General features: G+C 34.5%; 2 pseudogenes; one reads left to right on the top strand and one right to left on the bottom strand.

The window, feature by feature from the left end:
* The first annotated feature begins 15037 nt into the window (after nt 1-15037).
* LOC120196210 lies at nt 15038-19720 on the top strand (annotated as a pseudogene).
* Nucleotides 19721-21401: 1681 nt separating this feature from the next.
* LOC120196218 lies at nt 21402-22296 on the bottom strand (annotated as a pseudogene).
* Nucleotides 22297-23215: the final 919 nt, after the last annotated feature.

Here is a 23215-nt window from a genome sequence, read left to right as displayed (position 1 = left end):
TAAAAGATTCAGTTAGTATGAGCTTTGTTTACAACATTGTATTAGACTAAACTATCAACTCAAGTTAGAAAAAGAAATGGAAAACTTTGCAGATGTCGATATTGGTACCTGCTAACTCGGGGCCGGAAGTCAATTGACTAGGTTGAGTATCGATCGGAAAATAAGAAGCTGTTCAATTGTTTCATTCAAGGAAACTCTCTGAAATTTTCTGGGAAAATGCGTTTTAAGACAAAGAAGAAGAGCTTGAACTAGTAAACTCTCTCTCTATGTATAATATTGTTCAATTGTTTCATTGGATTTCTTGAATTTCCTTGAGATTACTTCAACTGTTCAACATGTTGGCATGGTGTAAATTTCCCTGTTAAATGGTTATGGCAGTGAAATATTAATTATTAACAGTTCTAGGGGGAAAACAAATTTACTCTTGAACTGAGAGTAATCAATGACATTCTGATTTTCATAATTTGGTTTAAATCTCTGGGTTTTTAACTCTAGTCCTGGTAACTCTATCTCACTCGGAAGAATACTACTAAGGATCACTTTGCTTGGCATTATTAACTGAAGTTATGCATATCAGATTGTTTTGGTTAATCTTCTCTTATGGGGATAAATTTCAGTAACAATGGTGACCAGAACAGTTGATCTTCGATCCGATACTGTCACAACAAATTCATAACATACATACATATACAAACAACAAATACAATATATACATACATATAAATATAAATCAACAAAAATCGATGGTCTTGAAGCATCAAAAACAAACAGCAAAGAAGTACTAATTTGTTAACATGAGAGTCTCAGGAGGGTCTAAAAGCAGCAAAAACAAACATCAACATACACAAATAAGCATACACAGTAAATCATACATGTGGTAGATGGCCGGTGACGAGGGGGGAACAACGATCGACTCAAGAACACAAGTTCTACAACAAGGGGGAAACAGCGATAGAGGTCTGCAGCGAGGGGGGAACAACGATCGAGTGGGAAACAAGGAAAGGAGAAGCGGCGCAGAGAAGGGTTTTATTAGGAGGAAAACTGTAGACAATGGGTTGAATATTGGGAGTGAATGGCTGAACAAAATGGGTTGAATATTGGGAGTGAATAGCCATTGAAGCAGTCGATCCAGCATCCCTAATCTGGTTTTTGTTTATTTGAAGACCTTTGAAGAAGTTAGGCCACGTCTACGCCGCGCAGACCACGCGCAGACGTTAGAAGAGCTTTTGTCTTCTAAAAAACAAACGGTCTGCGAAGCCCAATGTCTGCGCGTGGTCTGCACGGCGCAGACATAAGAGCTTTGCAGACCTTACACAGTAAAAACAAACACCACCTTAGCATTAATTATTACACAAGTCATAATTTTGACCATAAGTTTCATCTTGGCGGCTGAGATAGTTATTTACTTTGGAAGCTGGTAGTGGAGCCTTTTCACAAATGAGATGCAAGTTGCCACAATTTGACGCTTGATTCCCAACACTGCTTTCTTTCAAGCAATGGACAAAGGCGTTTTTTTGTTCTTCTTGCGCCTGCAAGTCTCGTATTCCGTTGTGCTTTTCAACTCCACCCTGAAGTGTGAAAGGTAAAACAAGTTTGAAAAAGGTTGGCTACCCAAACATTTTTTAATCAAGTCTTATCCCCATCACAAATATGCAATTCTTCCACAATAAGTTTGCAACTGCGTATAGCATTTCCCCCACTCCTTTTGGAAGTTGACGCACTTCATACACTAATACTTTTGTCTAAATTTTATAAATTAAATTCCTAGCAACTTTTTAGGATAAGCTATGTTCTTTATTAACTAATTTTGCATTTATTTTTATTTTATTAATTTTATTTTTTAAATTTCATCACTTAAAATTATATATATATTTTAATTTGATCGTTTAAATGTCTAGTTACTTTTAATTTTTAGGTGAGTTTATATAAAAACATCGGCATCCCGGTATTTATTTTCAAATTTAAACTGTGGAGAGTTAGAGAAGAAGGATGAATATAATATATCTCGATTTTATAATGATAAGACGATGGAGATTACAAATAAAATTAAAATATTAACTTTTTTTTCAATTTTAGGGGATTTAAAAAAACTTATCTGAAAATAAGAAAGAATGGGAAAAGGTGAACATTTTAATACAAATTATATCACAAATTATGATTGTCGATAGTTGAACGATGATCGATAAGATGACAGTTATAAGAAAGAAATATCAAATATTAGGTTACTTTTATAAATGGAACTATTAATAACACAATATTTTACGATTGTCATTACACAATTAACAACCAGATGAAAAAAAAGAAGAATACAAAATTTAGTGACAAAATCAGAAAAAAAAAATTTAAATGATAAAAACATAAATAATGGAATAAAACCATGTAAGGCCTAATCCAATTAGATTGATAATATGTGGACCTAATAGCACAGAGTTACCTATTCTGATCCATATAAAGGAATAAACCCATCGTGTAATGACAGGAAACCTTTTAAACCAGTATGCAAAATAAAAACAGCCCAAACCCAATTAGATTATAGATGAAATAGATGGACCAAATTAGCTTTACTTGTACATTTCAGTTCCTAAAGAAGTAACCCACACTTGATAGTTAATTCAATTCCTCCATTTAGGTTGGAATCATAAAAGCTTATAGCCAATGAATATTATCATCACATCCAATTTGAAGCTCAGGATTGGCAGCCCAACACCTTAGGATTCCTCCGCCACCACTTGTATCGCATGACCCACAAGCAACCTCATTTTGATGTCATTCATATAAAGGGATTAGCGTGGGGTTGAATTGGAGCGTGCAAATGCAGTTCTATTCGTCATATATTTGATTGTCCATCTTGTTCCCCACCAAGACCATGAGGTGGGGATTTCTCTTTTCTCTCCTAACCCACACCGTCACTATAGCTTCCCTTTTATTGCTATTGGATTTCTATCACTTCTTTGCTGAATTTAGTATGTGGTTGTCGACTTTTAATGTGTTAGGAAACTCTTCTTTTATCAAAGCCCAGCCTATGGACGTCCTTTCATATCATCAACCACATGAATGCTACATCTATCTCACTTGCCAAAACTAAACCCGTCCCTTTTCTCTCTTTCTATTAAGTTCCAGAAATGCTACATTCAGTGACCTGTAGTCTCTGCATTTTCAAGTAAAATTACATACGGTGGTTGCATTCCTCTATTCAATATAACTCTTTCTTTTTGGTTTGTAATTTTGATATATTCACGACAACCTTTTAACTCCATAAATAGTTTTAAAAAGCGATGTATATTGTTTAGTTTGTTTTTAAACACATCGATTAATTACCTATTAGGATCTCCCAAGTCTTAACCCTATTAATAAAATTTAAACTTTTTAATCATGTAATTTAAAAATTTAAAGAAAAATCAACATCACATAAATTTTGGTTACAAGTCAAGTAAACAGATTTCAATCATGTGATTATGGAATCAAATATTTTCCCTTTTCGATGGATAAATAGTGAAAATGTTGAAAACATCATTAACAAAAATGCTTGAATCAGAATAGTATTTGATTCCCCAGACCATACAATGAAATGAAATAACAACCTTCATGATCATCAGATTCCCCTGAAGGACAAATTATATATGTTTGTTCAAGGTAATGCAATCATCATAATCCATACATAGATTATATTTCAAAGAACAAAACCACATAGTTATCATTGATATGTACAAAACCTAAAATGATGATTTGAAAAGTAAAAAATGTACCAGCCTTTGAATCAACTTTTGAATCCATGCTCTCCGTTCTTCATGTTGATTAGGGTATTAATTTATATTTAAATACACACAGTTCTGTTTTCCATTGCGTTAAACATGGAAAAAGATGATGTACTTTCACTTCATTATTTACTAGCTTGTTTTCTTGCAATTAATATTGTGTTATTGTCTCTTGCAACTGGAAAATTGCACTGAATTTTTTGCTTCAATGGACAATGAAACTTCATATCAAGGTAAAGACAAATAGATTCAATTTGATACAATTTTCACTCTTTTCTACAATGGATGGTTTTTCAGACACGAGCCACATGATCACAATGGGCCAACACAGTGCTAGTCTAGTGGTTTCCATGAAAGGACACGTCTCCCACGTAGAGGGCAGCTCAGTCAAGTGAAGCAGTCCAAGAAAATATTGGGCAACTGAGAGTTAATGAAGAACGGGAGAAGAGGCAGGGCAGCAACGTTATTATTCCCCCACAAAGATAAAAGCAAAGTTGTAGGGCATTCTATGATATGACCACCAGAAATGGAGGAGACAACCCTTGCAACAGAAAAAGGAAAGGAGAAAGAAACCGAGGGATCCTAAAAAAACCAGCTTCGGTGCACTGACCAACTAGGTCGGGCTGACGTCAATGTTCAAGGGTTATCGTCAATCTGCCTATTGTTCCTTCCGCAGATGCTTTTCCATTTAAGCTTGTTATTTTATTATTATGCATAGATGATATATATATATTGGAAATCTTATTAACAACAACGTAATTCTTTTTTTTGTAATACAAAAAAAAGATATTAGTTTTTTTTAATAGTCTGAACTGATCTTTACATATATATCAAGGGTCCCTGTTTGTTGAGAGAGTCCAAATACAAGACAGAAATGGAAGAAGATTTTATTGGAATTTCAATGTAAATCAAATGACTTTTACATTATGTATGTCATTCAATGTCTTGTAAGTAATTCCTGATGTAATTTTGTTTGTATGATTTAACCCTTTGATCTTTTGTGTTTTTTATTATATGAATCAGTTACCAGTAGATAGGAATATTCCATAACACCTCCAATGCAGAAATGTTCGTAGGTGAGATTGCATGACATGAAATCTAAGGCGTAGTTTGTCCAAAAATATATAGGATACCAATCCTTTAATATGAATATAAATTTAACAGTTTGGTTAAAAAAAAGGAGAAATATAACAGTAGTTAATTCTGCTTCTTTAATTTTTATAAAGGCGGGTTCTTGCTAAATTAAATAAATATTTGGGTCTTCGCCCAATGTTGAGTCTTCGTCTCTCCGAAAGTCTGACAGCCTCAAAATAGCAACCCTGTTAATCTCTTTGATTAGACCGTTATCCAGAGAAAAGCAATTGGTGGTGGTGGGGGCGGGGCCCTAAACTTCGATAGCCAAATGCATTATCACCGTCCAGTGTTTTCTTTTGATATCTTTAGTATTAAAATCGGACGTCAGATTCAAATTTTGTTTAAATGATGATGCATGTATGATAGAGACTGAAAGGTACTACTTATTGCCATACAGGAAGGGGGAAGTGACCGGCTTTTATTCCCTTCAATTACTAATTGCTTTTATCGGTAATCGGTAAGAGAAGAGTTTATAAGCAAAAGATATCTGTGACGGTCGGCATTGAAAGCGGGAGGGTAAAGGGCAAAAGGGCGGAGAGTGGCGGCAGTTTCTAGGATAAACAGCAAGCTGATGTCATCTACAGTTTCCGTGCAGCTCATGGAACTGTGTTCAATGAATTCCCATCCAATCAATATATAGCTTTCATTACGGACTAACATATTTTGTACAAATAAATCATTCATTGCAAATGAAAAAAAATTTCCAGTAAACAGAGTCATGAGTCGGTGCAAAAGAAATAATGCAAGAACATTGAACAAAAACGAAGTTCCAATGAGTTTTGAACATATGACGGGAGTAAAAGTTCTGGTCAAGAGGAGCAAAGGTTTTAAAGGTAAGTAAAATCTATGAATATGAGTCTTTGCTCGTCTTAATCAGATTAGTATGAGGAGTGTCCATTGTTGGATCATAAATTTGATTCATTATGGGAGTCTGAGCCTAAATCCAAATTAAATTGATGTCATTGTTTACATCAATTAGATGAAAATGTCATTGTTTACATATATTTAATTAGGTGAGAGTTAGGTATTTGTAGACTTTAATGGTTTAAATTATTTTATTTATGTGGTGTAAGATTGTTCTTAAGTAACATAAATATCACTCCACTTCGTAGTTTAAGCATCAAAAAAAATTAAGAGTTTCTAAGTGAGTGAATAAGCAAAGTCTTATAAAAGTGAATTGTAATTATTGTTTTTTAGTGAGATTGCTCTTGTAATATTTGTTTAAGTTTTAATAAAAGTTGTTTGTGTAAGTGTTTCATTTCTAACAAATTAGTATCAGAGCGATTTGGGAAGATTGAAGGTCTCGACGAGAAGAATCTGATGCCGCCAGAGTTTTCTCAATCTGAATTCTGACGCACCGCCGGAAGACAGCTGCTAGAAAATTAAGTTGACTCATCGAGTTGAGCCGAGTCAGGCGAGTTAGAGCCTATTGACCGAGTTATCCAAGTCCCTCCAAAGGTTTTTCGGCGTTCCGGATTCATCCGCACAATCGAATTTTACAAAATCTCATTATATTTAGAGATATGGCAAATGGTATGAGATCATTCTAAGTTCCGACACTCAACAACAATAACTACGACAATTGGAGTATCAAAATGAATGCACTTCTTGGATCACAAGATGTGTGGGATATCATAGAGAAAGACTATAACGAGATTGTGGATGATGTTGCTTTTGCTACTCTTACACCAAATCAAAAGACAACTTTGAAAGATTCAAGAAAGAGAGACAAGAAGGCTTTCTACTTCATATATTAAGCATTAGATGATGATGGTTTTGAAAATATTTCGAGTTCAAACTCTAGCAAGGAACCGTGGGAGAATCTACAAACCTCTTACAAAGAATCAGAACAAGTGAAGAATGCTCGTCTCCAAACATTAAGAGGTGAATTCGAATCCTTACACATGAAAGCATCTGAGTCTATTTTAGATTATTTCTCAAGAGTAGTATCTATTTCTAATCAATTAAAAGGAAATGGTGAAAAGTTAGAATATGTGAGGATAATAGAGAAGATACTCCGTTCGTTAGATCCTAAATTTGAGCACATCGTTGTGACGATTGAAGAAACTAAAGACTTGGAAGAAATGACGATCGAGCAACTCCAAGGATCATTGCAAGCATACGAAGAGAAGCATAAGAAGAAGCATGAGTTTACTGACCAACTCCTCAAGTTGCAACTCAAGGATATGCATGAAAGCCAACGCAATGGTATAAACCAATGTAGCCAAGGCAGAGGTAGAGGCCATGGACGAGGTAGAAGTCGAGGTAGTGGACGAGGCTGTAATTACAAAAACAATAATTCCAAGAACAACTATGAGAAAAGAGAAAGCTCAACACGAGGCCGTGAAAAAATCAATACGAACTCAAGACATGACAAATCTCAAGTTTGATGTTATAATTGTCAGAAGTTTGGGCATTATGTTTCAGAATGTAGAGCTCTCAACAACAAAATTGAGGAGAAGACCAACTATGTGGAGGAAAAGACAGATGGAAAATAAACTATTCTTCTAGTATGAAAGGAAATATATGGTGGCCAAGCAAATTCATGGTATCTTGACAGTGGTGCAAGCAATCACATGTGTCGAAGGAAAGATATGTTCGTGGAGCTAGACGAGTCAGTAAGTGGAAATGTTTCGTTTGAAGATGATTCCACAATAGCAATGAAAGGGAGATTTAGCATCCTTATCCGTTTAAAAGATGTGAGACATCAATTTATTTCCAATGTCTACTATGTGCCCAATATAAAAAGTAACATCTTAAGTTTAGGACAACTGTTAGAGAGAGGTTATGATATTCATATGAAGAATTATAATCTTTCAATAAAAGTTGATAAAAATAACTTTATTGCTAAAGTGCCGATGTCAAAGAATAGACTGTTCTTGATCAACATACAAAATGTTTCAAAGTTCTTGAAAGTTTGCTACAAAGATGCATCATGGGTTTGGCATCTTCGATTTGGGCATCTAAATTTTGGAGGTCTAGAGTTATTATCTAAGAAGGAGATGGTGAAGGGACTACCTCGCATCAACCATCTTGACCAGCTTTGTGAAGGGTGTCTAGTCGGGAAACAATTTAGGAAAGCTTTCCAAAGGAGTCAGAGACAAGAGCCACTAAGCTACTTGAGCTTATCCATACCGATGGGTGTGGACCGATCAAGCCAAGCTCTCTCGGTAACAGTAACTATTTTCTTCTCTTTATTGATGATTTTTCAAGAAAAACATGGGTATATTTATTGAAACAGAAGTCAGAAGTTTTTGAAGTCTTCAAGAAGTTCAAAGCAGCAGTGGAGAGAGAAAGCAGTAGAAAGATCAAAGTCATGAGATCCGATCGAGGTGGAGAATTTACTTCCAGGAGTTTCAAGATTTCTGTGAAGCAAATGGAATTCGTCGACCAATGACAGTTCCTAGATCCCCCCAGCAAAATAGTGTGGCAGAAAAAAAGAACAGAACAATCCTCGACATGGCACGAAGCATGCTCAAAAGCAAGAAACTACCCAAGGAATTTTGGGCGGAAGCAGTAGCGTGTGCAGTCTACTTGACAAACCGATCTCCAACAAGAAGTGTATAGGGAAAGACACCGCAAGAAACATGGAGTGGAAAAAAGCCTGACATTTCCCAGTTTGAGAACCTTTGGAAGTATAGCCCATGTTCACGTATCAGTCGAGAAAAAAACAAATCTTGATGATAAAAGTGAGAGTTTTATCTTCATCGGCTATGATGTTAATTCGAAGGGCTACAAGGTGTACAATCCAGACAATAAGAAGTTTATTATTAGTCGAGATGTGGTCTTCAATGAAGAAGGAGAATGGGATTTTAACTCTCATACAGATGAGTTCAATTTATTTCCTCAGTTTGAAGAAGATGAGCAGACAATGAGAGAATAACTAGATGAATCTTAACAAGAGCTTGCAACTCCACCCACTTCACCAACATCAACCACTCAAGGAGACTCATCAACTTCGTCATCGTCAAGTGGGAGCCAAAGTGAAAGAGTTGTACAACGCACAAGAAGCCTTAGAGATCTCTATGAGGTAACTGAACGACAAGATAATCTTGCATTCTGTCTGTTTGTCGATTGTGAACCATGAGCTTTCAAGAAGCGGTACAAGAAAAGAAATTGAGAGATACGATGGACGAAGAAATCAAGGCCATCGAGAAGAATGACACATTGGAACTTACCTCACTTCCCAAGAAACATAAGGCGATAGGTGTCAAATAGGTGTACAAAACTAAACAAAACAAAACGCCAAAGGAGAGATTGAAAGGCACAAGGCGATGCTAGTTGCTAAAGGCTATAATCAAAAGGTTGGAATTGACTATGATGAGGTATTTTCTCCTATTGCTCGATTAGAGACTATCAGACTAATCATTTCTTTGGCAACTCAAAACAAGTGGAAGATACAACAGATGTATATAAAGTCTGCCTTCCTAAATGGAGTTATTGAATAGGAAATTTACATTCCGCAACCATCAGGCTACGAAGTCAAAGGGCACGAAGACAAGGTGTTGAAGTTGAAGAAGGCTCTTTACATGCTAAAACAAGCACCAAGAGCATGGAATAGTCGAATCAACATGTACTTCCAAGAGAATTACTTCAATAAATGTCCTTACGAGCACGCTCTATTAATCAAGATCAAAGATGGAGATTTTGATCGTATGCCTCTACGTGGACGATTTGATCTTCACCGGAAGTAACCCAACATGTTTAATGAATTCAAGGATGTGATGATGAAGGAATTCGAGATGACAGACATGAGGCTCATGGCGTATTACCTTGGCATCGAAGTTAAGCAACAAAATGATGGAATTTTTATTTCACAGGAAAACTATACGAATGAGATACTGAAGAAGTTCAGGATGGAGAACTGTAAGCAAATAAGCACACCGACAGAATACGGGATCAAAATGTCCAAACATGAAGAAGGCGAAAGTGTAGATCCAACATTCTTCAAAAGTTTGGTAGGAAGTCTACGCTATCTAACTTGTACGAGGCCCGATATTCTTTACGCAGTTGGATTGGTTAGTCGCTACATGGAATCTCCAACAACCACCCATTTTAAAGCTGCAAAGAGAATTCTTCGCTATCTAAAATGTATAATTGACTTCGGCTTGTTCTATTCAGTTTCTAATGATTACAAGCTTGTTGGATATAGCGACAGTGATTGGCGTGGAGACATAGATAATCGAATGAGCACTATTGGATTCATATTTTTTCATGGGAGATACTGCTTTCACATGGATGTAAAAGAAACAACCGATTGTCGCATTGTCCACCTTTGAAGCGGAATATGTTGCTGCTACCTTATGCATTTGTCATGCAATTTGGCTTAGAAATCTATTGAAGGAGATAAGTTTGATACAAGAATAGCCTACCAAGGTTTGTGTCGACAACAAGTCAGCCATTACCTTAGCAAAGAATCCAGTATTCCATGATCGAAGCAAGCACATTGATATTCGCTACCACTATATAAGTGAGTGGTTGCAAGAAAAGATGGGAAGTTGAATACGTGAAGTCACAAGATCAAGTTGCTGATATTTTTACCAAGCCACTTACCAACGAAGACTTTTTAAGATTAAGGAACTTACTAGGGATCACAAGATCAAGTTTAATGGGGTGTTGGATGATAAACTTGATCCATTATGAGAACCTAAGTCTAAACCCAAACTAAATTGATGTCATTGCTTACATCAATTAGATGAAGATGACATTGCTTACATCAATTAGATGAAGATGACATTGCTTACATCAATTTAGTTAGGTGAGAGTTAGGTATTTGTAAACTTTAATGGTTTAAATTATTTTATTTGTGTGGTGTAAGATTGTTTTTAAGTAGTATAAATACCTCTTCCCATTGTAGTTTTAGTATCGAGAAAAATTAAGAGTTTCTAAGTGAGTGAATAATCAAAGTCTTATAAGAGTGAATTGTAGTTTTCGTTTTTGAGTAAGAGTGATCTTGTAATATTTGTTTGAGTTTTAATAAAAATTGTTTGTGTGAGTTTTTCATTTCCAACATTCACAAGATTCTTATATGTCTTGATTTCTTTCCAAAATAAGATTCCGGCAATCAAGGAGATCGGAATCAGAGTCTTCTTGATCCGTGGAATCCTTTATCTAGAAAACCTTCTCTAGCCATAACTCAGTAACACCGCCGTAATAGAGCCTTCGTAGTGAAAATTTGAACCAAACTGTGAGGATACTTAGAGAACCGATATACAAAAACTCGAGTATCAACAGAATTATGGAAACTGGAACATCTCGAGGGAAAACGAGTCATCTCGGCCAAAGATAAACTCAAGAAACAAACTTCATTAAATCGATAAAGGTCCAAGAAATCGGCGAAGAACCCTTTACATCAACAAGGCCGGGTCAGACGACAACCGATGTGAGTCTTCGAAGACTTAAAACGCGCCAGAAATATGTAAAAAGAAACAAAACATCTAAAAAAGGTTGGAAAGAGTAGAGGGTGAGCAACAGCGATAGAGGTTGCGAAAGGACTAGAAAGAGGTGGGAGTTGGTGGCAATGGTGGCGGTTGACTGAGAGAGGGAGGATGTCGGTGGTGTAAACAAGGCCATAAGTGGCAGCCAAATTACACACAAGTAAGGAAGGTTTCCGCGGCTAGGGTTTTCTTCTTTAAACGTATTTGATAGTTGGGAATATAGTACAAAATTGCCGTCGCGTTACGGTTGTGTGCGATATCGTGATTATAAATATTATAATATGATTTATATTTTAAAAGTAAATATGATTTTATATTGTAGATATAGTTTACGGTATCGATGTAAACTTGATTTCATTTATACGCATATAGAGAAGGTTTGATGTTTGTCGAGAAGATTTATTTGTAAGAATGTTATTTATATCATGCATATATTAAAATTTTATTAAAATTTTATTAAAAAATTCAGAAAATACTTTACCGGTAATGCCATAATTATAATTTTAAAAAATGTTTTCTAAATATATATAATATTTATGTATTTTAAACTTTCAAAAATTATAATTAATTAAACATATTTATATTAATTATATAATAATATTTTAATTATTAATTTTAAAAAAAATCATTTTTATTTTCAATATTTTTTAAAATAATAATCATTAAATAAATAATTTGATCAAACTATCATAAAAATTATTTCACTAATTATTTCATATAGTCAAAGCTAAACAATACCAAATTGGTGTATAATCATAAGTATTATAGCTACAACCTATAAAGTAAAAAAGTAAAAAAAAATCACAATTATAATTATAAAAATGTTAGAATATGTTTAAACTTCAAAAAAATAAATGTAAAAAGTACTTAATATTTGATACAATAATATCGTTATTATAAATTCTATTGATTAAAATATACAAATAACAAAATATCTAGATCACAAAATGTGTAAATTACAAATGAAAAAAATAAATAATCATATAACACTAAGAAATATGCATATGAAATTGAAGAGGATTTATCAAATGATCTTAATGATAAAAATGAATATGTTCTTTCTAAAAGTCTTATGTCAAAGCAGTTGAGTCTTTGCAGCGTGTGTAAACTGTAAATGATTTAAAATAAATATAAACATATATTATATTGAATTAATTTAAAGTATTAAAAATTGTAATTAAAAAAATAATTGACGATTTTGTTTCATATACACAAATTACTATTTAAAGCTAAAATAAAGGATGTAATTTTGTTTTTGATATTTTTCTTTTAGCTTTCATCTACTGTAAGAAACTATCTTTCACATCATTTGTAAAAGAAAATCATATTACACTGATTGTAGAAAAATAATTCTTATAGAAAGATATTTGAAAAACAGTAAACTTGACATTAGAATCATATTCAAACATTACGGAAAAGAGAAAGTAAGATTTAATTCTAAGAAATATGATTCAATCTTGACAAGTTGAAGTATCAGCCCTCATAAAAATGACTATAAAAGAGGTGTTGTCAATTTATGAGGATTGTGTTGTTTGTGCTTTTATTCTTGTTCAGTGGGTGTCCTTGACCCTAACTATTGGCTATTAATTTAGGTATATATAATTTTTCATTTTTGGGTCTCATAATTCAATTATCGCAGTTAGCCAAAGGAATAATGGAATGACAGATGATTTTCATAATTAAAGTTGGTAAATTTTTTGTAAAGTTGTAAAAAGGTTGCATTATTTAAGGTGAGATCAGACTCTTAAAACAATGAATTGATAGGTAATTAAACTGATTACGTCAAGGCTGTTCCTTCTGAACACTCCCCCACGTGTTTAGCTTTAAGCTTGAAAAATTAGGTTCAAAGGGACCCTACAAGGGGACATGCAATTCATTTTCCTTCACGTTTCTCCGTTACATCTAAGGTTCTCTTCCATCATTCCAAAGCGACAACCTTGCTTAAATATCTACACGAACTCCCATTTTATGAAATATTACCTCACTTCCTTTTTCATATTTAGAAAAATATTATCTTAGTGCTTCTTATTGCTCCACATGAAGCACTTTCCACTTAAAAATATCATACAAAAAAAAACGTTTGCTGAAGAATAGCAAGAAGAAAGCTTCTCTTCATATAATTTATGAGGACCAGCTTTTAAAAGTTGGGTGTTTTCAGTAGCTTGATAGTTGAAACTGAGAGGAGGGGGTTCTGGGCTCGTCAACTTTGAAAACTTAGGGTTTTCAGAGATTAACGTGGAGCTCGTGGGGTGCCTTTGTACTTTTGGGGTGTGGGCTTTATCTGGTTTTGTAAGAAAAAGCAGCCAGCTTGTTTTAATCGCTGTTTTCTCTGTGTAAGTCTCCGATCTGCTCTCTGGGTTTGCTTTCTTACCATTGTTTTATTTTATTTTTTCTATTGTGGGAAGGCTTTAGTTTTGGCTTGTAGCATCATGTAAAGCAATGTTAACACTTAAGCTTTAGTTTGTTTGGATCTGAAGATTGTTTCAAATAGCTAAAGTAAACAATAAAAGAAGAAGAAAATGCGTAACAAAATTTGAGCTTGACAGGAGAAGTAAATTTGCTTGGTATTAGCTATAGCTTTCGCTTTCCTTTCTCCTTGTAATTTCTATTTTGGCTTCGACTGTTAATTTTGTCTGCACTACTCTACATGAATTGCTGTTCATGTTGAGAGTACTTCTTGTCGTGCATCAAAGCTCTCTCTCTTAGCTTTCATGGGTAGCTTAGTTTTTGTCTGAGATGTGATTTTCTGCTCAGATAATTGCTGGTACCTATAATATATCTTTGTCATTTTTCCGGTGCTTTTGTCGCAGGTCATCGTTCTCTAAATTGGAATATTGAGATCGATGAATTGCGTTATTTTACTGCTGAAAGCTGATCTGGCGGTGCATGAGTTTCTAGGGTAGGCAAATCCACGGAATTTTACTTAAAGGTGCGAGTATCATCTGGAATATGGATATGAGCAAGTTTAGACCTGAGTCGCATGTAGCACAGCAAAGCTTACGAGATAAGATGACGGTTCAGCAAAGCTCTAGTCCGGTTCGGCATTTTGAATTTTCCCTACAGCTTAAAGCCAGATCTTGTCCATGTTCGAAGTGATTTGCTATACGATCCAGATGCTTTTCTGCAGGCATCTTCCATGCCTCGTCAAGCTCTAGAGTTTTACCTCCTCTAAGAGATGCAATGCTACATCAGCAATTACAAAAGCTCAAGAACACAGGCAAATGCTTGCTGAGGCACCGTCTTTTTCCAGTATGTCACACCCTAATTTATCTAAATTCAATGCTTCATCTAAAGTCTCCGGTGATCCACATGGTTGTGGCAACTGGAAGACAGTTGATTCACATAATAACTGTGAGTGGATGGTAGGTTATGCAAGAGGATTAGCTGGTAGGGAAAGCGATCAGGACACTAGGTTTGTTGGGGAAATCATGTCAAATAATGCCAGGCCAAGTAACATATCTGCAGCCAGGCAATATCTAAAGCCAAATTACGGGAATTTGCATTTTGCTTCACCTTCACTTTATCAGAATACTCCACAGGATGTAGTTCCTACAGCTTCTTCCATCGGCTCAGGAGCTTGAAGTTGCATCTCAAGAAACATCAAAATGTCAGTGAAACTAACAGAGGTTCAAGGATAGATTACTGCGGGAATCAAGCAAATCCTTTGCAATTTGGTGACACCGGTGCTTGGATGAATAAGCCACTGGTAGAGCATTCTCAACAGTGGTGGTGAATTGGCTACCCAAGGGCTATCTCTTTCTCTTTCATCGAACCCCCCATCTAAAATTTGTGGTCCTGATGGAGTTCAGTTCTCAGAGGATCAGTGTGGTTACGCTGGCTTTCACTCGAGGCCTGGTGAATTCAAGGAACTTCAAGATTCAAAAACTTCAAATCCGGGTAATTTTTGTTCGATGCAAAAACCATATTCAACAGGCAAAGCTAATGGGAAATCCATTCAAGACGCAGGTGGAACTTCAAGTAATTACATTCATCGTCAGACGATCCCCCTTGGCCCCTTTACTGGATATGCAACTATTCTCAAGAATTCAAGCTTTTTGAAGCCAGCACAAGAGCTTTTGGATGAATTCTCTCATTCGACTAAGCCCTTTAACGTTTGTGACACATTCGATGGGATCTCCGGCGACGTCGATGCTTCGGGTTCGGCTGATGCTTCTACTGCAGTTGATAAGGAGGCTGGAACTAGCAAGGGAAATAACTCAGGGGCCTCGTCCTCTACCTTCTACAGTTCTGATGAATATTGTAGGCCTGAGTACCAGCAAAAGAAGGCAAAGCTTGTGTACATGCAGGTGGAGGTTGGTAATCGTTATCCTCTCCAATCTATAAATTATATCAAGTGATCACTTAACTTTTAGGATAATTACATTTCGGTAATTAAAATTGATTTTTTTTTTATTTTAATTATGTCATTTAAAAATATTTTCAATCTAATCATTTTTACTGCTAAACCAATCATATTTTTTTGAATAAATACATATTTTTTTAATAAGGTGATGGTGCCAAGAAAAATTGAGGAAAATATTCTATCATAAGGAATATATCTTTTGTTTGATGGAAAGAAAGCTTTGAGATTAAAATGGTGTTGAAATTAATAATATTTAGTTTATGAAAATATATTAATAGTAATATAAATATAAAAAATTTAAGTATATAAAATAGATTATAAATTAATCAATTAATTTTGTAATAATTATATATATTTTATAAAATAAAATAAAATAATTAGTGAGGATGAAATGTATTTATAAAAGTAAATTAATTATAATATAAATTACAAGAACATATTATATAAATTATAACTTATTTTAATTATTATTATACATTTTTATTACATTTTATAATTTATATTCTATTTGAAATTTTTATTATTATATTCTCTCTTTTAATTTTTTATAAAATAAATTATAAATATTTTTTAAAATTAATTAATTAATATTATAATTTTTGTTCTAAATATAATATTAAAATAATTTATAATTTATTATATATCTAATGTATTTTCATAAAATAAGTATAAATGTTTTAGGATATAATTAATATATTTTCAACGAAGAATATTTGCCTAATTCTTGCGACATCACTTTATTGGAGGGTATATATCTATTAAAAAAATGACAGGTAGGCGTGTTGATTATTCAGACATTAGTGGTTAAACAAAAGAATGAAGAGCAGTGATTGTTTTTATTTGTATCAAAGTGTAGAGTCTTAAAAGTTGGGTGGCCGGTAGAATTTATCCTAATCTTTATGTGCGTATTCATTGGATGTTAATTAGCGATACAATGCTTAATATTTGTTTTTTCATGCCATGTAACTTTAGGGTTAGGCCATTGCATTTTTTGTATTTGTTGATTAACATGCAGTGCCTATGTATATGCCATTGGAAATTTACTCGTCTGCTGCTTTACTGCATTGAGTCCAAACGCTCAACTTGTTTTTTTTAAAGGGTCATTAAGAAAAAAAAACCATATTAGTCATTTCCCACAGTTTTGTTTATTTCTTCAAATCTCTATTATCGTTTCAATTATGTTTATGATGTTTTATTATTATTGTTGTTGAAAAGCTGCCCCAGTAGCATTAATTAAGTTTTTTTTTTTATCGGAGTTAAGACTGTTAATTATGAACCTTTAGCTCTTACATATATGTGTTCTCTCTAGTTTTTTCTTACCTATTAATATTATTTTAATTTTCAATTGGATTTGATTACCATTTCTCTATTATTTGATATGATCATAAAAAAACTCCTCCAACCACTTGGTATTGGTATAAATCTCGTCTATCTAAGCAGTGTCTTTTCAAACACAGATAGAGCTGTGGATGGCATGTTGCCTTTTCAGCAAGAGTTGCTGATTTTGTACCTAGTTCGACCCCCACCCAAAATTATACAACTCCTACGTTCTAAGGATCTGTATTCTTCTGAGGTTTCACTATTAACTTTACAGCGATTAGATATGTTTTTTTACATATTGTTTTAGAGGGGTCCGTTTTTAGTAGTCGATTCTGAATAGTTAACTAATAGATTGGAAGTTGAATTGACCGTAATCATCTATATTGTCTAATGATTTAGGATTATTGAGTTTTGCGTATGCCTACGCATGAAAATTGTATACATCAACCTTTGAATGTAGTTTTCTTTGAGTTACTGTGAGAATGTCGCTTGATAGTATGAGTACAACATATGTTACTGGATTTGGTGCAAAATGTCTGTAAATAGTTCGTGCTTCTAATGTTTGCATGCATAAACAAGTTATATTGGTGGATGATGCTAATTGATATAGGCAAAGCAAAAGGTGAAAAGGGATTGGTACTGGGTGTGTTCTTACGTATAGCTACTCTTTTCTTATATTTTTGTGTCAGACTGTTTTGCAAGGATTGGGACAACAATAAAAGTGGCCTGCAATGAATAACTTTCGTGTTTAGCCGTAGACCAGGACTGATCATGAGTCATGGAGCTTATATTTTTCATTAGCTACCTACTAAATTCCATGCTTGTTTTCCCTAATTTAGAAGCAAAATTAGTTGTTTGATTTCAATGCAATTATTACATTTCCATACCTTCAAATCAAGGTTCATTTCGATTAACAGAATAGTGCAGACCACACTTTCAAAGCTACTTCATAGGAAAGTTTTAGCTACAACAAGTTGTCTTCTTGCTTTGGCTAAAGGCCCCATCGTAGGTTGAAATTATTGTTCATGCAGTTGCCATAACAGTCATGCTTTGGATCATTGTTACTATTGCTTTACCTAAGTAATTTGTCAAGACGCTTGAACAGATAACGAAGACTACAGTAAAACTGTTTTTCTCCAATAATTTTGGTCGTCTTTTCCTTGTTCTGAATCATTATTTTTGTTGGACTTTCTCCGAATTGCATCAGTTTTCATCATGATAAATAAAATTGTTGAAGCATCTTTTTTCACAAAGGATCCTGTATGTTCTATTATTTTGTTTTTGCTAGTTTGTTGTTTACGTGTGTGATGCTATTTCAAATTTAATCTGATCATGTGTGTCTTGAGATGGAAAGGTTTGCAGAAGATACAAACTATACCATCAGCAGATGCAAATGGTGGTTTCTTCATTTGAATCCGTAGCTGGTCTTGGTGCTGCCACGCCCTACTTTTCCTTGGCTCAAGAAAGTCGCCAAGAACTTTCGGTGCCTACGGAATGGTATTTTTGAATTAGGCAATATCTAGAGCCCTCAGGGAGGACTTATTGTCCCCAACTACTGGTACCAGCTGTAGTAAAGGTGATATAAATATGTCTAGGCTAAAGCATGTGAGTCAGAAATCTTGTGGGGTTAACTACAGTTTCCTTGAACCCCAAAAACATGGCTGGAGGCCCAGAGAGGCCTACCAGAACGTTCGGTGGCTATTCTTCGAGCCTGGCTCTTTGAACATTTTCTTCATCCGTAAGTCTCACTATTCTCTTTCTATTTGTTTTCACTCTTAAATGTAATCTGATGTGAAGTTCTCTGTATCTGCTTTTCTTATAGGTACCCCACGGACACTGATAAGCACATGTTGGCCATTCAAACCGGCCTATCTCGAAATCAGGTGGGCTATCTTGTTTGTTGTCTAATTATTTAGACCAACACTGTTTATGTGACCCAATTGAAAAGTATTACAGTTAATATCTTGATTCAAGCATCATTCCTTAGATTTGCAAAGACGATGTCTTAATAATATCTAGGCTTCATGATCTTTTGGTTTGTTAAAGCAGGTCTCTAACTGGTTCATAAATGCGCGTGTTCGGCTTTGGAAACCAATGGTGGAGGAAATACATATGCTTGAAAGCAAAGGCTTGGCAGAAGGCAATCAGAACTTGAGAAGAAGTGATGGCAAATCTATTAGTGAAGGACTTAATTGTTGGCCTAATGAAGAGCAATCTATCAACAGGTCATGTGCAAACGGATTGTCTGATAAGCAAGTGGCTTGCTCTGATATGGTGGTATCGGACATCTCGGGTGATGCACATGATGTGGAACACTGGAATCATGAGAAACGTTCAAGGATGGATTTTCGTATCCCAACAGAAATGGAGGGTTCAATGATAGGTTTTGCACCGTACGAGCAAATCAGGCTTGAGAATGGGGGGTTTGGAGCTGTGTCACTTACATTAGGACTTAGACATGATGTAGAAAGTGCACAACAGCAGCATCAGCATCAGCAACAATATCAACAACAGGAGCATCATCTGAGGAGGCAATTAGGAGGGCGATTGATCGATGACTTTGCTGGTTGAGCATATATTGACTTATTGAAGTTGGTAGAAATTATGAATTTATTGGCAATCTTGTTTTCAAAATTGTAGGGCTTAATGGCTGCTTAATAGTATGGGCATGCATTACGACCAAATGGACCATATTTGAAGCAATCAAGTGTATGAACGATGCAATAACATATTTTGGCAGTTGCTGTAAATTTGGTCATCTCAAATAACAAGCAGGGCACCTAGCCGTGCATGCTTGCGATATTTTTCAAACCGTACATATTATAACAACATATATAACTATATACACATATACGAAAACAGAACAAGAATACAAGGTACAGGCTACGATACAGGAGCTAATTAATTAGATCACTGAGATATATTTCGAAACACCTAATTAAACATGAAATATTACATTATCATTCCATAATTATTCCTATACCATCACCTATATGGCAGTACTGATCTAATAATTTCACCCGCTTCCATCTCCGTTACCTCCGCCAGGATAGTTGCTGAAATCCTGCCTAGGAAGGTAATGATGGTTGTCCACATCTCTCGATGGATAGCCGGCTTTGGCAGTGCCACCACTATGAAGCATGGTGCGTTCATGCTTGACAACGTCTTCTACTTTTATAACCTTTCTATTTGCAGCCAAGCAGAAACTCACCATCAATATTGCTAAAGCAAGACCCAAGCTTCATTCTTGCCACTGCTTTCTTCTGTCTACAAAAATTAACAAGTGAGATATTAACCAGCTATTATATTATATATTCATATATGTACATATATATATATATTATATATATATATATATATATTAACTTACCTGTGTAGACAAAGTGAATGAAGGATCCTTGGGAAGAGGAGAGAAAAGCCAAGGTTTATATAGGGAGACAATTAAGTTTAGGGTTGACATTAGAGGGAATTAAATATAAATTTGGTGATGAGATCTCCACCAGATGAGGCAATATAAAGTGGGATGACCCTATTGTTCTCATATCATACAAAGTTTTAAAATAATATATCAAAATGATGAAATTGAAAGAAACGTTTTGTCCACATTTGCACTAAGTAGCCATAAATAGGAAAATTCCACGTTTGGAGTGGATTTATATGATTACAAAAGAAAAAAGAATACCAATGAAGCACCATTATCAGTGGGTGTTCTGTTGCCTGGTGAATGGTGATGTCAAATTAGCATAGTGACCTAAAAAACAGTAACACAGAAGTTTCTTGAAGCTTAAATTTAAGCTGATGTTTTATTCCGGAGACGCTTGGTTTAAACTTTTGTTTTATGATTGTATTATTATATTCCCCCTTATTGGATACATTACAATTTTGACTTCATTGAAAAAGACAGCGCAATTCCAGTAAATTGAAGTATTGTAGTATCACTCTAATAATTATGATCACCAATATTGATTTTACTCTTGAACAATTATTATACCTCTAATCTTACCACTAATGGAGTAATAGGCTAAGAATTTTAGATTGCCTTTAATTATTATGATCTATGAATTTAGTTACCAATAAGATGAATGGCCAAAACCATGTACTCTCTGGGTTTCGTATTCAAGGGTTTCATATATCTATAGAATTTGTACAAGTTGTTGGATTAATCCTCGTGGAATGTTGATGTGCATCAGCAAGAATGACTGCTAATGTGGGAGTCATTTAATCGGCAAGTGGACAATGCAGGCTCTAATCAATTTTTTTGTCTATGACCAGCCTAATAGGCAATGCAGGCTCTAACCCAATTTTGATCTCTGGGTTTGTCAACTTTTATTCTGTTTTAATTTCTTCTATATTTATCAATATAAGTAGTTCCTGAATATAAAGGCCCCAATTTCAGAAGTACAGAGTCCTGAAATTAATATTACACCATTTTCCAAGAACTTTGAGGATATCATCCATGGATGGCCTTCTTAGAGGGTCATCCTCCTTGGCTAAAACTGCTAAACATAAAGCTTCAGCCGGTAGATATTCATCTATCAGAGATGGATCGATGAAACTCCTCAGTTGTTCAAAACAACCTCCTTCATTTGCTCCCCCTCCCAAAAATCCAATTGAATATTTCAACGAAGTTCCTTCTGTGGCATCATTCCCCGAAATGGGCTCACGCAATATAACCCCGAACGCAAAAATATCCACTTTTACCGAAGCTGATCCATTCATCGGGTACTCTGGAGCGACCAATCCGTCGACGATATTACACTGTAGTTCCGTGTTGGTGAGGTGGCAGCGAGGGTTGATCCCATTCCGATAATTTCTAGTTCTGCCCTCCATTTCGATGTCAAATATGTTCCTGCTATTTACACTCATATGAGCATACGAAGGAAAAATACAACTGTGTAAGTATTGAAGAATGGTTTGCTACATCGAAAGGTATTCGAGTCCTTCGACTCCAGTCGAGACGACGGGCCTGATCTGATAAACAATTCCTCAAACAGCCATTGGTAGGGAGTTCAAAAATCAAATATGACCAGGCAGAGTCATTTTCACCATAACAATACCATGGAGATTAACAATATTACGTGATTGATCTTCGAATGCATTTCTATAGCCTGGCGGGTATCTTCAAATTTCATCTGCTTCATCATTACACTTTTATTATCAATCAACCCTTATAGATTTGCTCTCCAATTTTATTGGTACCTTCATTGAAATACATTGCAGCTCTTCTTATATCTATGCCATTGTGCAAAGAAAATTCAATCCCAGCTACAAGATCAGGACACAAACAGGTTCAAACTAGCCTGAAAACTCCAAAAGCAATCTTTAAAATTGATGTTTTTCCAGGGACCATGTAATATCCCAAATTTTGGATTGGTGACGAAAAAGTAAATTTCAAAAGTCTATATACTAAAGTGTAAATTTATAAAAGCTTAGGGACTAAAAATATAAATTACAAAAGTTATTTTTTGACTGTAAATAAGTAGTTGAGCCCAAGAATAGAATTTTAGTGAGTTTCAAATCTTGATCCGGGACTTGTATAAAAGTCTATTAAGAGAAAAAGTTCGATAAAATATTAGGATAACCAGATTGAATCGAAAATATGCAAAAATTTGAAGGAAGGTAGTTTGGTGCTAGAAATATTATATTGATATTTTTAATTAGTAGAATTTGACGTGAATTAGTGGAATTTGGAGGAATTTCCATGCTAAAGTTGAATAGTGAAATTTAGTGACTAAATTAATTTTTTTAAAAACTGAAAAAGGAAAAGGTAGAAATTTATAAATAAGATTTTTATATTTATTTAAGGATATTAAAATGGAGATAAAAGGATGGCATGTTGGTAAAAATTAGGATTCATTAAGGGTAATTTTGACTTTTTGGCTAAAATGAATTTTAATTCATTTTAAATTAGGTTTTTAAGGAGATGTTTTGTAAGAAATTTCAAGAGAAACTCTTCTCTTCTCCAGCAACCTGTCGTGACTCCATAGTCAAGGCGAGCAAGATTTTCTTTTTCATTTTTTGATCCATTTTAGTGAGAATTTGGATTAAAGTGTGAAATAAGAAAATATTCTACACTTAATTCTCTACAAATTGATATAGATATTTAATTGTTTCATGTTTAAATGGTGTAGTGGGTATTTATGGTGGTTGAATAGAAAGTTAAATTTGATTGAGATAATGTTGTAATCTAATTTTAGGAGTGTTAT

This window comes from Hibiscus syriacus, unplaced genomic scaffold (genome assembly GCF_006381635.1).
Source record: "Hibiscus syriacus cultivar Baekdansim isolate YM2019G1 unplaced genomic scaffold, ASM638163v2 tig00117028_pilon, whole genome shotgun sequence".
Taxonomy (NCBI): Eukaryota; Viridiplantae; Streptophyta; class Magnoliopsida; order Malvales; family Malvaceae; genus Hibiscus; species Hibiscus syriacus.
Note: the sequence above shows the minus strand (reverse complement) of the source record. Positions and strands in the feature narration are given on the sequence as shown.